The sequence below is a fragment of the Biomphalaria glabrata genome, chromosome 15, assembly GCF_947242115.1.
Source record: "Biomphalaria glabrata chromosome 15, xgBioGlab47.1, whole genome shotgun sequence".
NCBI lineage: Eukaryota > Metazoa > Mollusca > Gastropoda > Planorbidae > Biomphalaria > Biomphalaria glabrata.
This window is the reverse complement of record NC_074725.1, coordinates 26,788,301-26,801,306: the sequence shown is the minus strand read 5'-3', so window position 1 is coordinate 26,801,306 and position 13,006 is coordinate 26,788,301. Positions and strand designations below refer to the sequence as shown.

The following is a 13,006-nucleotide window of genomic DNA, read 5'->3' as shown; positions in this document are numbered from 1 at the left end:
TTGCTTTAGCTAGTTAGTAATTAGTTTAGTCTAGTTAGTAAGGTACTAAGACGAAGGTGTTCTTGTTTTAGTGTTAGAGTTAGGGGTTGGTTGTAGTAGTAGGATATTGTAGATCTAGACTACTTTATTGTAGTGTGTTTGTCGATCTAGGTCTAGGATAGTAGTTGTAGTGATTTAGTTAGATAGTTGGTTTGGTTAGTTTGTTAGTGTTTGTAGTGGTGTAGATTTAGAGGGTTTTAGTTAGTTGATGGGTTCAGTTGGGGAGTCCTGTGTTGCTACCCATTTAGCCTAGCCACTTCCTCTAATGGCCGTTTCCACGCGGGCGCCACGATGAGGCAGGGCAACGTGCCCGCGGATTCTAGATCTTGATCTAGTGACAGAGTTTGTTTGTTTTTCCCCTTGTTGAAGCATGCAAGGGAGATGATAAGAAATATGTTGAAAAGGTCTACAGAGTTTCTTCCCTTATAAGCTCTGACCATGTAATTATATTCTTATCTTATAAATTACCGGCGTTACTTCAAAGGAGAAGATAATTAGTCCTAGGCTTATCCAGTTGTCAATCTAGTCATACATGTTAATCTAAAACCAGTGGCGTAGCTAGGGTGGGGAATGAGGGGGGAGAATTTGAAAATTCCCCCGGGCCCCCACTTGAGGGGGGGCCCCAAATGAGTGTTGTTTTACATTAAAAATTAAATATTACGCAAAATGCAGGGGCTTCCAGAGAGGTCAAACCCCACACCCCCTGGCCCCCTAACGATGGAAAACTTCTAGCTACGCCCCTGTCTAAAAATCTGCTAAGTCGGTGTTTACCTGGCTTTTTCAGGCAACTCATTCTAGTATCACTAGAGAAGAATGAGCACTTATATATATTTGTCCTAGCTTATGGAGTAAGAAATGTGCCTTTATCTTTGTGTCTTTCAGAGTACTTTTATTAGGTCTTGTTTTTGTATTTCAAAATGATGGTTCAGTGTTTAACATATTATCGCTACACTATTTTTTAGTCTTCTGTCCTGAAGCGCATCTACATTTTGTGATTTTTTAATGATGTTACACTAATTTAATGTGAATATTCATTTGCTATAATATAGGCCTAAATCTCACACGACTCAATTAGCAATTGATTAAATTGTTTGATATCAAAATAAGGGGAATAAGTGGTACTTAATGAGAGATGTAGATGCAAATATAGACTTATCCCCCTTATTATGTTTTGTCACTATATGTTCCTCACTTCCCATTCTCGGATGTAGTTGAAATTTCTCATAACTAGGCCTACTCGTAATCGACGACAATATTCGAATCAATAAAAAAAAAATCAAATTGCAGTAATTAATTAATCTTGAATTTAATACCAATACATAGCGTTTTTTTCCCTTAAATAAGATTTGTTTTTAAAAGAGTATTCTTTTTTTCTTTTGCTTTTTTCCCCACACAAATTTGTCAATAAAAATGAAAGGTGGACTACTACCAATCTAGTCCCATTGGGTTGATTAATTAAAGCAATCGACTGATAACCTCCCCTTGTCCTCTAAAATAAAATATAATAATGATATTATTATTATTGTTTGAAAAACGAACTAATATTCATTCTCTGTAACTGCCAGGGTCGAGCTTTGTTAAAGAGAAACAAAATTCATTGTAGTCCCTTAAACAGTGTTCACTTTCTGACGATGTGGCAGGTCTGCAGAAGTACCGCCCTCTGACAGGCAGGGAGAATCTTCTTAGGGATATAAAGGGCCTTGAAGGTATCTGCGAAGTGATGGAAATAACGTGTACAATTTGTAAAAAGGTACAAGACCAGTTGGCAGTAGGTAATTTTTCTGACACTTGTCCCAAGAATTATTGATAAAGTATATAGAAATTTAGATTAATATATTAAACGTGCATATAAGCTGCATGTTTTGGTGGGTATTATAGCTAAAGTAATTCTTTTTTTTTTTTAAGTTATTTATTTTTATTATTATTAAATCTACATCCTTTTTTTTTTCCAAATATTTTTTATTCCTAATTACATTATTATCTCCTGCAGGTTTGGTGGTTATTTTCATATATTAATTTTAAAAAATCAACTTGAAGATTTATATTTCAATAGTAAACTGTTCAAGATTTTGTCAAATATGACCTTTTGAAACACCGTATTTATATCTTTCTTGACGGACTGCTTGCGTAGTGGTGTACAGTGTCAACAATCACAGCTGCTTTACTCGGCACACGGCAGAGTCGACAAGAGTTACACCACCGAGTTACACATTGTTGTATGCATCAGTGTCCTGGTACATTCCAATAGATCTATTTACTGCCACCAAGGAGTAGACCTAGTCGTTTGTGTACCGATAGCCAGCACAAAGATAACAAAACAACACACCGATCGACCGTGTTCGTGTGCTCAACTAGGCTTTTCAATTTTCAGACTTGTTAGAGGATGCAAATTTGATACGAAATTTTCCTTAAAAAGGGTAAATATTGTAGCTCTAATAGTATAGATCTAAAATCTATCTAGATCTAGTATTACTAGATCTATAAGATAAGTAGATATATGCTATAGTATAGTTTTAAGTTTAGGCTATAAGCCTATATTACTGATTTAAATTTAGTGATTAGAGTTAGAGTTGATCAGAGTCATTATGATTAACTCATGATTTAGTATTTAGATCTAGAATTTAAAGAGTATTTTAGAGTCAAGAGTATTTTAGAGTCTAGATAGATCTAGAGTCTAGACTCTAGAATTAGAATCAATCATTAGATGATTAATTTAGACTTTAGACCATATCATGACATGATAATAGAGATATTATTTATATTATTATTTTAATATTATAATAATTAGATCTAAATTATAATTACAGAAATAGATTTAGAATAGAATAATACCCTACTAATAATAATGATCAACAATACTCAATACAGATCTAATACTGTAATACTAACTAATAGATCTTAGCTAGATCTATAAAACTACTTTTAACTAGTTTACTATTTATTATTTAATATTAATAATGTTTAATATTATTCTTTCTAGTACAGATAAATATATATCTAGAATCTAGACTAGAATCACTAGATCTACTAGTAAAGACTAATGTACTATACTCTAGTTGTCTTGACCTAGGCAAACTAGTCCTAGACCTAGTCTAAAAATGTTTGTTTTACATGTTGATGTTTTGTATGTTCCTTTAGTTAGTAGGCTTTAGACACTTAAAAGTGTGGAAGATAGTGTTACAAATGAACAGTGATAGGTAGAGGTCAACGTATGACCCCGGCGAGATGACACAGCAGCTAGTGTTCCCTGGAATCTACATGTACAAACAAAGACAGGATGTGACATGTCCACACGTGTTGTTCCAGGGGACGAACAGATCTAAGTAGGGGGACAGTTACTAATGAACAGTGACAGATAAAGGTCACTACGTGTGACCCCGACTTGATGACACTGCAGCGAGTGTTTTCTGGAATCTACGTGTATAAATAAAGACAGGATGTGACGTTTCCTGACATGTTATTCCAGAGGATACTAGGAGTGTTTGTGCAACTTTGGAGAAGCGATTAGGGACTCTATATAAGCCTGAAAGTTAATGTGAAAGTCAGTCGTATGGAGTCGTGAGTGAGCCGTTACAGTCGATACAGACTATGTAAGACGTGTGCGGCTCTGTGGAAGAGAAATGTGTACGACTCGATGCAAGTTAACTAGGGTAGAGTTAACTGGAGTGGACTACTGTCGTTAAAGTCTATACAGCGAACTACAGTGGACTTGAGCCGTTACAGTCGATACAGTCGATGTAAGACGTGTGCGGCTCTGATTCGGTAGACTTGAGTACGACTTGGTTCAGTTTTGGAGACCTGGAGCGACACTGGGAAGTGTGTCGTTGGTCTGTTCTGTGGAATACGGCTCGATGCAAGTTGAGAAGAGAGGAATTGCAACGAAGTGAAGAGATGCAGTGCAACGAAGTATAGCTAACTGTAAACTGACAGATATTGTACAGTCTTCTACGCTACATGTTACAGTAATGTTAGAGTTAATAGTCATTAAAGTTATAATTACAGCTCGACTCCAAACAAAGCAAATTAAAGTCACTACCATCCAAGCTTATGCCCCTACAGAGGATGCAGAAGATACCATCAAAGATCAGTTCTATAATCAACTACAAACCACTCTTGATGAAACACCTACTCACGACCTAATTCTACTGATGGGAGATTTTAATGCCAAAATCAATCCCAACCGAACTGGCTTTGAATATGTAATGGGACCATATGGCTCTGCAGAAAACATCAGTGATAATGGCGAGCGTTTGATTTCTCTCTGCGCATCCAACAGCCTTTCAATTGGAAACACATATTTTAAGCACAAACAAATACACAAAAAAACATGGCGATCACCAAATGGGGAAACCTTCAACGAGATAGATTACATTTGCATCTCCAAACGATGGAGGTCATCTCTGTTAGACGTGCGGACCCGCAGAGGAGCTGATATCGGCTCAGACCACTACCTTGTCAGTGGCAAATGTAAGCTCCGATTGAAACGCCAACCAAAACGAGCCACACGACCCCGCCCATTTAATGTAGAGAAGCTTAAAGACGGCAATACTGCAGCACAGTTCCAATTGAAACTAACGAACCGCTTTGAGGCTCTTGCAGATATATTGACCCTTGAAGAAGAGTGGGCCAACTTCAAAGATACCACTATTGGGTGCGCAGAAGAAGTTATCGGAAGGAGGCGAGGTTCATACAAGGAACGGTGGATACAAGACAGAACATGGAAATTGATAGATGAGAGGAAAGAGGCCAAACGTAGACGAGATCAGAAAAATGAAACACAGGATCGCAGCCTAGCGGAAGAAGCCTATAGGGAAGCAGATCTGAAAGTAAAGAGAAGCTGTCGGCAAGATAAACGGGACTGGATTGAGCAGAAAGGACAAGAGGCACAAGCAGCTGCAAGCAGAAATGACACAAAAACCCTCCATCGTATTGTCCGAGATCTCACTGGAGCAAAGAGTGGACATGGGGCACCAATAAAAGACAAGCAAGGCAAAACTTTGTTAACGAAAGAAGAACAGGATGCAAGATGGGTAGAGCACTTTAAAGAGACCCTTAACCAACTGTCGCCAGACATAACTTACATATTCAAGGACCCCTCTCCAGACAATGATCTCAAGGTCAAGACAGACCCAATAACTGCTGAGGAGGTTACCATGGCCATTGCAGTGCTAAATAATAACAAAGCACCAGGACTAGACATGATATCAGCAGAAATGCTAAAATATGGGGGACAGTGCATTGTTAACAGAATGACTGATCTCTTAAATCTCTGTTGGCGAACTTCAAAAGTCCCAGAGGACTGGCAAAAGGGAGTGATTGTAAAGCTTCCAAAAAAGGGCAACTTGGCAGACTGTAACAACTGGAGGGGCATTACTCTCCTCTCTGTCCCAGGCAAAGTTTTCAGCACTGTTTTGTTGAGACGGCTTCAACAGTCTGTAGATGAAAGGCTCAGAGAAGAACAAGCAGGTTTCCGAAGAGGCAGATCATGTACAGAGCAGATTTTCGTTTTACGAAATATCATAGAACAAAGTTTTGAGTACCAACAACGGCTAACGATCAGTTTCGTGGACTTCAAAAAAGCGTTTGATAGTGTCCACCGAGAATCACTATGGAAAATAGTTAGAGAATACGGTATACCAGAAAAATTCGTCCAGATCCTACGACACCTTTACAGTCAGTCTAGTTGCTGCATTAAAACAGAAGAGGGAACAACAGAGTTTTTTACAATCGAGACAGGTGTGAGACAGGGGTGCATCTTATCTCCCTTCCTTTTCCTCCTAGCCATCGACTACATAATGAGGAGAGCAATGAACCAGACTGCCTTTGGTATTCCATGGCATGAACAACTCCGATTGACGGACTTGGACTTTGCTGATGATGTTGCACTACTCGGGGCTACAAATAAATGCATTCAAGAAATGACGGAGAGCCTAGACAGAGAGGCACCCAAAATTGGCCTCCGCATAAACTTGGATAAGACTAAAATTATGCGAGTGGGATATAAGGCAAAGGGTGTCCCCGTCAGACTTGGCGAGTCAAAGCTTGAAGAGCTGGACAAGTTCACGTACCTTGGCAGCATCATAACAAATGATGGAGACGCTTACCATGATGTAGCGTGCCGAATAGGAAAGGCAGGGAGCATTTTCCAAAGGCTGCAGCCTATTTGGACTAGCCAAGCCATTGGACTCGAGACAAAAATACACCTTCTCAACACAATCGTCATTCCAACTGCTACATATGCATGTGAGACGTGGAAGTCATCTGTCAAAATTGAGAAAAGACTAAATGTGGCTCAACAGAGATGGCTGAGACGGATTTTAAGAGTCAGATACACAGACCGGATCTCAAACAAGGAAATCCTTTGCCGAACTGGGAGTCGAACACTTAGTGAGGTTGTGACTGAGCGTCGCATGAGGTTTGCGGGACATGTTCTACGTCAAAATGAATTACGCACACCAAGAGTTGCGATAACATGGAAGCCAAAACGAGGAAAGCGCAAACAGGGACGTCCTCGTATTACCTGGCGACACACCTTCATGGAGGACCTCAGAACAGTGGACACCAGATGGGAAGAGGCTTCAGACATTGCCAGTGACAGATCATTATGGAGACAGCTTGCCGCCCAATGCGCCGAACGGCGCGGGAGGACCTAAGTCTAAGTAAGTCTAAAGTTATATGAAGCTGAAAGTTGAGTCGTCAAGTTCTTTGCAGTGTTTTTATTTGTGTGTCTACTAGTACATTTAGCCAGAAGATTCAGAAATACGTAACAATAATCTAATTCCTAATCCAAACCTCATGCAGGATGACAGGGGGAGGGATGGCAGCAGGCAGGGTATGAATCCGGGACCATTGAGATGACAGAAGGACAGTCCAGTGGGCATAACGCACGACCTGGCAGCCTCCTAGTGTATAGATCTAATCTAATCTGCTAGCTAGATGAGTTGATCTATCAAAGATTCAAGGTCTAAAACATACCTAGAGCTATGGTGCACACACTCATCTAATCATCTGTCCCCTGACTGCACTTTATAGGCAGGTCTTTTGCAGCTGGGGGTATCTCAGTTTAAAATTAGTGTTAATAATTTGTGAACATATAGTGAAGACACAGAAATATAGATCTACACTAAGTTGGCTTCTAAATGTTTGGACTTATTCTGACTGATGGCGAAGCTTAGAAATTAGATCTAGACATGATCTAGATTTCTAGACCCTTATCTGAAGATCAATAATTATTTTATCATGGTGTAAAGCCTCACATGTAACAACTTCATTCACTTTAAAAAAGACTTACACATTTAAAAGAGTTTTTACATTGAAAGAAAATATTAAGCTGGATTTAATTTTTTTTTAAATATATATTCACTTAAAGTCTTTAATAGATTGAATACAACTCTAATTTGCTATAATTTAATGAGTTAGTAAATTTAGACATCTTGAAGAAAATGCTAGATAACTTGAGATTCAAGATTAAAGAGATAAGATAGTCCAATGCTCAGATGTGTATGTGAATATCATTATGTGCATAGTAAAATGGTTTAGTCTTTGTGCTTGCTAAATTACACATCCATAACTGTTGGTCCCATAAATAATGAAGTTTTATATCATCTGCCCCATAATCTGTGGTGTTTCAAAGGGAACTAACTTCTCAGTGTTTAAGTCATAGACATAAATAAATATAGACTGGCCGATAATTTGTGACTTGCAATTTTTTGTACTTTATCATACAGCATTTATGAGCAGTATAAAAATTAAGTATTCATATCTATTTCAGCCACACACCTATATATATTGTAAATAAGGAGGCAGTGTAGTTTTGTTTAATCTCTAAGAATGAAGATCATGCAATTTTTCATTATTAGAAATCCGAATACAATAGATATACATGTTTTCAAGTTACATGAAGTTACTTCCTTCGGCCAGTCTATATTTATTGATGTCTATGGTTTAAGTATTTTATATGCTTGAAACACGTTACTATCATTTATATTACTGTTGTAGAATATCTAATAAAAAAGAATGCATATAAATAATGTTTTATATATATGAAAGTGAAGCAGGATAAAATTTATAAAAAAGGTTGAAATTATTTTTTTCTATGCCTACCTTCCAATATAGATAAGATAAGATAATTTTATTGGTCCAAACAAATAGAAAGACTTTAAAGTTATGGGCTGCTACCATGCTAAGAGCTAAAACTTTTGTTATATTTAATGAATATGGTTGATTCATTCTTCTACGAGTTTAGAGTTATCAACAGCTGAAGTCTTGTTGAATTAGCTTTAGTAGTTTTCAAGATATCTTGACATGAACATTACCTTTTTTTTATATATATATAATTTTAGCTATAAAAAAATTTCTCAAACTTCATCACATAATAAGGAAATACTATGTTTTGTTTCTTGTTATTTACTTAATAAACAAGTATGTTAAATTTTAAAACATACAATTTCTTTAATTCGGGGGGGGGGGGGTACCGGTCGTTGACTTGTAGCACCAAACTGCGGGTAGACAACTAAGCAGTTGTAGGTGTAATATATCTTAACAAATAAAAATTCTAATAACTTCCTTGTGAACAAGACTAAATAGAACTTTATTTGTAATGTAGTCGAAATCAACTTGTAATAAAATGAAATAATTGTAGTTGTAGACTTTGGTAAAAATATTTCGTAACAAGATCTAACTCACTACAATAACACAACCTTTCAGTCTCACGTCGTCTGTCCTAGCTATCAAATGGCGACAGTGCCACCTGTGTTGCATCATTCGCAACCAATCGCTAACCTCTTCCCACCGTCACCATAGAAACACACACACCATAAAAAAGCGTGTCCTCACAAACCCCTTCATAGAACGTTTTTGCGTTGATAAAACTAAAACTTTTTAAATAATGTTCAATTTTCGTTTATTTTTATTTTTTTTAGCTCTGTTTTAGAAGATCACAAGCATAAAGTGATTGTATCATTAATTTGACTGTTCAATGTGTTACAGTTCGATTTATCCTACACCAGTTCCCTAAGTTCTGATTTGACACTTTGCACTAATTCCAATTTCCCTACACACATGTTCAAACCAATCCTAACAAAACACGCGCGTGTCAAAATCTCCGAGATAACCATCACTGTGATCAGACGAATGAATCACACTTGAAGAGGCTAGGCCTTGAATAACACGATTCGATATTTCGTTGACATTCATTCGTGTGCCATTTTGTTTTGGGGGGTTTCCGGTTGTCTCCTTCTAGATCTAGGACATCATGTGCTGTCTCCCTTATTTTTCCTCTTCTCTGAGTGCGCTATCAAAGTTTAAGTTGATTGTTGCGCGCTGTTCACGCAACTCAGTAGTTAGATCAAATCGTCCTGGACTAATGTACCATTAGGACCTATTCAAGCTCAATCGATACGAAACATGCCAGCAATTTTATTAGGATATCCCACTCTCCCCCCTTTTTTAAACATAATCTTTCCTGATATCCCCCCACCCTCTCCGACGTAAATGAATCACAATGAATGGGTCATCATTACCGAGCTAAACTCTTTGATGCATTGCCTTTGTTCTATATTCAACAGTCCTGTGGAAATGTAATAGAAAATGCTTCAAACGAGAAGAAAGGATGGATAGAATAGTTTGACGGATGTAACAGAAGGAATAGAATTTATTCCTAGTCTCTTTTGTGTTCAAACTAAAATAAAAAAATATTTATTAACTCCCTTCACCCATTTGAAAACAACAACAAAACAACCGAATACTTCGAAAACTTTAAACAAAAGTTGAAGTACCCACCCCCCTTTACCAAAGTACACACACACACACACATTGACAATATTTTCTTCTTTACAGCTTTGATCTATTACTGAAATTTGATTCTAGTTCTTTCAAAAGGTCCCCAGGGTCTGGCAGTTTGAGAGTGTCTTTGGGAAAGTACCTTCAAACAGACATAATTTATGCATAGTGCTAAAAATAGCCAAGAAAATTAATAAATGAGTATCCTGGCATATTCTTCAATCCTAGAGAAGCTTATGTAGTCAGGGTAGATAACTAAGAGAAGATAATAAGAGTGGTCAGTCCAAATAGTTTCCTACAACGTCTACTGTCTACTGTTGTGAATCTACTATTGAAATTAAATTTTATTTTGTATGCTTATAATTTTGCCATTATTTCACATTGAGGATTAAAAGTGATGTATTTCCTAAAGAGGAGGCGCTTCGGCTGAGCGGTAAAAGCGCTCGGCATCTGATACAGGGGGTCTCGGGATCGAATCCTGGGTGAAGGCTGAGAGTTTTAATTTCGGGATCTTTGGGCGTCTGAGTTCACCCAGCTCTAATGGGTACCTGACTTTGTTGGGGAAAAGTAAAGGTTGGTTGGTCGTTGTGCTGGCCACATGACACCCTCGTTAACCGTGAGCCACAGAAACAGATGACCTTTACATCATCTGCCCTATAGATCGCAAGGTCTGAAATGGGAACTGTACTTACTTCTATTTCCTAAAGACTAAGACTAAGACTGCTTTATTGATCCTTACGGAAATTTGTTGTGATTACAAGGACTCGTTTCTCATATAAAGACAACACAACAGAAACATACACATAAATACAACAGACACAACGTAAAGAGTTCATTCAGCGACTACACACAGGTATCTTGGTGCATTCCATGTTCCCTGATCAATGAGTGGCGGCGATAGAGTCTGACCGAGTGAGGTACGAACGAGTTTTTGTACCGCTCCGTTCTTGTTTTGATTGACAGATCAAAAGAAGATTTCAGTTATTTCTCCACTCGTAACTCGGGCAACATGGAGGAATTTCGGGTCCTTTGGACAATACGAAGACGTTTTAAGTCACACAATCCCATCATTACAATCATCAATCACTGCACACGTAATGAGACAGTATTGACCGCATTGTGAACTGAACAAAATGGAATACTTAATGTCGTGTCTGCTGGCCGTACGAAACTCGAAACCGCACCAACAGGCCATTACCCTAAGCCTAGTGAATACAAGCTACGGCCCGTATGCCATTTCCGGACCTTTAGGCAGTGCTTTCCTGCCCATTGAGACGCATGCCGATAGTGCAAACTAAAGCCACAGAGGTTTAGTTCCGTTAAACTTTGATATTTATCTCCATGATCCTACTAGCGACGCGTGTGTGGGAAATATACAAGGTTGGCAGGCCGAAAAGGTTTGGTCACCAGCAGGGCCGGCCTTAGGCCACTGCAACCTATGCAGCCGCAGTGGGCCGTGTACTGTCATGGACCCCGCGCTTATTCTAGGTGTCAATTTTTTAATAAAACCATTATTACTTTTTTCAAGAAGTTCTTGGAAATATCTTGAAATTTGCAAAATATACGAAAAAAGTCCTGGTAATTTCTTGAAAACTCTTAAAATTCTCCTGAAAAATAAACACAATTGTCATTTTGGGGTGTCATTCAAAATGGCAAACGCCAATCCTACACGCGATAAGAAAAAAGGCATTGCCAACTTTCATTGAATAAAAGTTTAATGCCTAATTGTCTAATATAAAAACTTAATTTTCACTTAATACCGTATCCCTGCCCAGACGTGGCCTCGCGCAATTCGTTTCGCATAGGGCCCCGCAATAGTTAGGGCCTGGTCACGAGTTCTCCAAGTTTCTCCATGCTTGCTATATTCGTCTACGTTGCAATAAAGAGCTACCCGTTTCTCGATACAAGGGCGTTGGGTTGTAGCTACAGTCTGCTAGTCCAACTAGGTGACCAGACACCTCATCATACGAGACATTTCATCATTGCAACATTTTCATCATTATAGCAAATCATCAATTAGGGTTAAGGTTAGGGTTAGGGTTAACTTGCTTAGTATGTTAATGACTTAATTACACCTACATGTACTTATGTTTGCACAATGCACTTTATGCAATGATGAAATGTTATGGTGATGGAATGTTTCAATGATGAAATGTTATGGTGATGGAATGTTTCAATCATGAAATGTTATGGTGATGGAATGTTTCAATGATGAAATGTTATGGTGATGGAATGTTTCAATGATGAAATGTTATGGTGATGGAATGTTTCAATGATGAAATGTTATGGTGATGGAATGGTTCAATGATGAAATGTTATGGTGATGGAATGGTTCAATGATGAAATGTTATGGTGATGGAATGTTTCAATGATGAAATGTTATGGTGATGGAATGTTTCTATGATGGAATGTTTCAATGATGAAATGTTATGGTGATGGAATGGTCCAATGATGAAATGTTATGGTGATGGAATGTTTCAATGATGAAATGTTATGGTGATGGAATGGTCCAATGATGAAATGTTATGGTGATGGAATGTTTCAATGATGAAATGTTATGATGATGGAATGTTTCAATGATGAAATGTTGCAATGATGAAATGTCAGGGAACCGTCCAACTAAACCGCTGTAAGTGTTATTATATTCTTAATGCAGGACCTAAGGTAAATACGTTTCCTATTAGAAGCTAAATGTTCATTTCTCATCCAAATGTTTGTTCTGGTATCAAGCTGAGGCAGAGCTAGTTATCGATTGTACATGGCAAAAAGGCAAACAAAATCGTGTCTCTACGCCAAGAGTGTACAAACAAGTTTCATTTTTTTGTGATGACATTTTCTTCGTCTTTCAGAGACAATGTTTTCATTTGTTCTCAACCTTTTGCCCCTTCAAATCACATCTTGAGTAGGCTTTTTTATTTCCGCCAAGCCATTTTATAAGTCCCTCCTCGTTTCTTCTTCCCTCTCTCTCCCACTCTCTCTCTCTCCTCCCTCTCTCTCCCCTCTCTCCCCCCTCTCTCTCTCTCCCTCTCTTTCTCCTCCCTCTAACCCCCCCCCTTCTCTCTCTCTCTCTCTCTCTCACTACTTCTTCCTTTTACCACCACCTCATGAAAATCGATATCTTTCTCTTTCAGTCTCTCTCTCTCTCTCTGAGTTTAACACTCTTCCTCCTTAAAAACCAACCTCTCTC

At 38.1% G+C, this 13,006-nt stretch overlaps 1 protein-coding gene across 1 annotated transcript in view; it reads left to right on the top strand.

The window, feature by feature from the left end:
- The first annotated feature begins 2,171 nt into the window (after positions 1-2,171).
- LOC106055595 (A disintegrin and metalloproteinase with thrombospondin motifs 7-like) overlaps positions 2,172-13,006 on the top strand; it is a 47,587-nt gene continuing 36,752 nt past the window's right edge. Inside the window, exon 1 of the mRNA XM_056012013.1 lies at positions 2,172-2,456. The gene's annotated coding sequence lies outside the window, so the exon portion shown is untranslated. The remainder of the gene's footprint in view (positions 2,457-13,006) is intronic.